The sequence below is a fragment of the Coenobita brevimanus genome, chromosome 50 (genome assembly GCF_032717465.1).
Source record: "Coenobita brevimanus isolate Jiangsu-jjx chromosome 50, ASM3271746v2, whole genome shotgun sequence".
Taxonomy (NCBI): domain Eukaryota; kingdom Metazoa; phylum Arthropoda; class Malacostraca; order Decapoda; family Coenobitidae; genus Coenobita; species Coenobita brevimanus.
In genome coordinates, this window is record NC_137003.1 from 43,521,972 (window position 1) to 43,526,971 (window position 5,000).

Sequence of the window (5,000 nt, forward strand, 5' to 3'; positions counted from 1 at the left end):
AAGGATTAGTTGTAAGGAAGAGGTCAGATATGTTGTAGCTCTCTTCAAGGCGATCAGGGATACGGGTAGGGTGCTGTACAAGCTGCTCTAAGTCATTAAGGATAGAAAAGATGTAGGCTTGTTCATCAGGTGGATCAGTGAAAGGAGAGGAGAGCCAAAGGTGGTGGTGAACATTGAAATCTCCTAGAATGGAGATTTTAGAGAAAGGAGAAATGGATAGAATGTGTTCCATCATAGAAGTAACATAGTCGAAGAATTTTTAATAGTCAGTAGAATTAGGAGACAAGTAAACAGCACAGATATATTTAGTCGGAGAAAGACAAGAAAGCTGAAGCCAGAGAGTAGAGAATTCAGAAGAATCAAGTTCAGGAACATGAGAGCAAGATAAATTGTTGCGTACATATACACAACAGCCTCCTTTGGCTTTGAAATGAGTATAGAGAAAGTAGGAGGAAACAGAAAAGGGTTTGCCGTCGGTTGCTTCAGACAGCTGAGTCTGTCAAGAAGAGAAAGTGAGGTTTGGAGGAGGAGAGGTGATGTTCAACAGAGAGAAAGTTAGAGGAAAGGCCGCGAATGTTGCAGAAATGAAGAAGTGAGTCAGACAGTGGTTCCAGACATCTCTCTGAGTCGTTACCGGGAGAGGGGCGGATGGTGGGGGAATTTATGCCCCCCCTCCCCTGGAGACTCCGAGGTCTGATTAACTAATGCCATTTTTCTTTTTTAATTTTGAAAAGGAAGTGTAGTGTGTACTGTGCATGTAGTTCGGTGTTGACAGTTAGAGAATCATCTATTGGAGAGCATGCTGGCCTACTCCCTGTGTTACTGAAACACTGAAAAAGTTCAGCAAAGGGGGATGGTCAGGATATATATATATATATATATATATATATATATATATATATATATATATATATATATATATATATATATATATATATATATATATATATATATGTTTATATATACACACACACGTAGATTACTAGTGTACCGAAGGGAGAAAAAATGAACAGATGTAGAGAACACTTTAAGGAATTGTTGAACTTTTGTTAAAGGATGGAAGTAATGCGAGTATAAGTGGCTGGGGAATGGCTGGGAGAAGGAGGGAGGTGAGAAGACAGGAAGAAATCCAGTAGGATAGAAGTTGTGGAAGCAATGAAGAAAGTTAAATCGGGTAAAGCCCAAGGAATTGATGGAGTGTGTGGTGAAATGCTGAAGCATGAGGGAGAGATAGTCCCCAGGTAGAATGGATGTTTGGGAAAATGTGCAGATTGGCTTTTCCTGGGAGTCTCGTCGTAGAGTCCCGGAGGATTGGAAGTCAGGTATAATTATTCTGGCTTGTACAAAGGAAAAGGGGAAAAAGAAGTGTGTGGTAATCATAGGAGACGCATTTGTCTTCTTAGTATAATAGGAAAAGTGTATGGTAGGATACTTTTTGACAGAGTTAGAGAAAGAACAGAGAAATTAGTTGGAGAAGAACGGAAAGGCTTTAGGAAGGGAAGAGGTTATGTAGATCAGATATTCATTCTTGGATCTTTAGTAGAAAAGTTTCTAGAGAAGGGAAAGAACGTTGTATGCGGCTTTCATGGATTTGGAGAAAGCATATGACAGGGTGGATAGACAAGGATTGTGGAAAGTATTAAGAATATATGGAGTAGATGGGAAGTTGTTGAATGCTGTGAAGAGTATGTACGATGGTGTAGGCTGCAGTGCGTGTGGATGGTGAACTAAGTGAATTTTTCTCAAAATTTGAAGCCAGTTACAACGGTTGAAACAGGGATGTGTCATGTCTCCATGGTTGTTCAATCTGTACATGAATGGGGTAATAAAAGAGGTACAAGGTAGGGTAGTGGATGTTGGAGTACACATTGTGCAGAGAGGATAGTGTTTGGAAACTCCCTGTACCTGTTGATATTGCAGATGATACTGTGTTGTTAAGTGAAGATGAAGGGGAGCTGCAAGGCTTGGTGGCACATGAGTTTGGGTAACAGAAGTGTGTATACTGAAATCGGACTTTTACTCTAAAGGTGAATGTAGGTAAGAGTAAAGTTTGATGGTCTTTGAGAGAGGTGAAGTCAGTGAATGTGCAGCGAGGTTGGATGGTGAGGAATTGGAAAATGTGAGTACGTTTAAGTACTTGGCTTAGTGTGATGAGTAAGGATGGAGGTTTGCGAGGGTGAAGTGCTTGAAAGGGTACAGCAGGGAAGAAAGGTTGCTGGTTACGAAAGCAGTGATAATATCAGACCAGTGAGGAAGTGGAAGTGAAAAAGTTACTACACCCTGACAGTATTGTGATACCAACTCTAACGTACGGAAGTGAAGCATGGACGTTGTTGGAAGGACACAAGTCATAGAGTGAGAGCAGTGGAAATGAGTTATTTAAGAGGAGCCTGTGGAGTCACATGGAGAGACAGGCTGACGAATTCTTTTGAGGATATAAAAGAGCGTTGTGGTGTTGATGTGATAGGAAGCGTATATGAGGAGCACACTGAGGTGGTTTGGCCATGTGGAGAGGATGGAGGGTGAAAGACTGACGAAGAGAGATAGTATAGATGAGATAGATAGATAGATAGATAGATAGATGAGATGGAGGGATGGAGTGGTATATGAGAGAGATAAATAGATAGATAGATAGATAGCGATACTGTATATGTGGCCACCCCAAACGGGATTGAGGCGTCTGGCAATAGATAGATAGATAGATACTGTATATAAAGATAAATAGATAGATAGATAGATAGATAGATACTGTATATAAAGATAAATAGATAGATAGATAGATATAGATAGATTGATAGATAGATAGATAGATAGATAGATATAGATATAGATAAAGATATATATATATATATAATATTCAACTCTCAGCATAGATTTGACAGCCCGTTCTCTGAGGCCCTCCTATGCATGTCACCTACGCGTTTCCCTTCACATTATCCATCCTGAGGCAAAAGTACACATATTCTTTTATTTAACTTATTGGTCGCTGGTTATTTTGCAGGCTTCTAGCTTTTGCTCTCTCTTTATATAAGGGGAAAAAAGCATTACACACTAATATATGCATGCACAAATGCATGGCTATATTATATTGTGCAATATAGAAACATCCTTGTGCTTGTTTTCATTCACCAACATGTGTGCAAGAATACACTCATGGCTGCCAAAGCATACTTTACTGCACAAAACAGACAGGCATAAGGAGAGAAAATGATGGAGATTATTGAGACTCAGGTACATTTACGCATTCATCACGGTAAGGACACAGAAAATTATCCATGACATAAATTAACCAGAGAAAGACAATAGAACTCATACGAGGCTGTCGAAGGTTTCCATGGTATATAAGGGGCTGGGAGGGAGTGGCTGCAGACAGTGTTGATCTGAGTCCCGTAAGCAACTCCTGGGCATCATGGTGAGATATGGAGCATCAGTGACTGTAGTGGTATTGGAGGAAACTAGTACTACTACTTGTACGACAGCAACAACAACAACAATAATAATATTACTACTACTACTACTGCTGCTGCTACAACTACTACGACTACTACTACTACTACTACAACTACTGCTCCTACTAATATTATTATTATTATTATTATTATTATTAGTTTATATCCAAGGGGTGGCTGGGCTTTATTGCTCACGTAATGCCACTCAGGGATGAGTGAGGCTAGTCACTCTCTTCTTAAATGTCAGGACCAACTTGCCTAGCCCCGGGCTTCTGCGCTCCTCGTGGGGCAACGTAGGATTGGATGATGAAAATGAATTAATGATAATAAAAACAATAGAATAGCTGCGTTCTTCATAGCTGGAGACAAATTACAGTATTCAGGTCTTGTCTTCATTTCAGCATCAAGATTTGGGTAGTTCATACCGTGGCTACCTTAGAGTGAAAGATTGTCATATCTCATTGTTATTTGTTAAAGTTCTTTTCATTTTCTTTCGTTGCACAGAACAGAATAATCAGGAGGTTATGAAGCTTGATCAAAATAAGCAGCGCGAAGTCTCAAATAAATCTAACTTTTGTTTCAGAATCCTTTCATGTTTAAACACAAAACAATAAGTGCATTCCCAGAGCCTGGTCATTGAATATTTATGTGAAACTGTTATGATACGAGTCTACTCTCTTCATTACCAAGGTACTGCTTGTCCAAAGTATTTTAAGATTGGACTAGTCAGCTTTAAGCAAATCCAAGCAAGGGTCTCACCTTTGAAAAAAAAAAATCATATTTCATAGAGTAATGGTGATATTTATAGCCTTATCCTTCACTACCACGAGGCTGCCCTTGCAAGGTTAGGGTTGGCTGCAGCAACAGAATGTAACCAAAGTCATTATCATTCATATTTCAAACGTGTCCTTCCAGAAACTGTTCTTCGTGGCTCTGGCCCTGCTGCTGGCCGTGGCTATGGCGGCTCCCGGTCTCTATGGTGGACTTGGAGGACTCGGCGGCATTGGAGGCCTTGGTGGCTATGGCGGCGGGGGCTATCTTGGTGGTCATCAAGGTTATGGCGGCTATGGCGGCGGGGGCTATCTTGGTGGTCATGGTGGCTATGGCGGCTATGGTGGCGGGGGTTATCATGGTGGCCATGGTGGCTTTGGCGGCTTTGGTAAGGGGCACCACTCCAAAGGATACCATAGCAGTGGCTACCATTCTAGCGGCTACGATCATGGTGGTTATGGTCAAGGTGGCTTCGGTCAGGGAGGCTTCGGTAAGGGTGGTTTTGGTCATGGTGGCTACGGTCACGGTGGCTTTGGTAAAGGTGGTTTCGGTAAGGGTAGTTTCGGTCATGGTGGCTTCGGTAAGGGTGGCTTCGGTCACGGTGGTTTCGGTAAGGGTAGTTTCGGTCATGGTGGCTTCGGTAAGGGTGGCTTCGGTCACGGTGGTTTCGGTAAGGGTGGCTTCGGTCACGGTGGCTTTGGTCTCGGCGGCCTCGGTCATGGTGGCTTAGGTTATGGAAAGTAATCACCGCAATGACAACCACATGACGATGACCTTTAA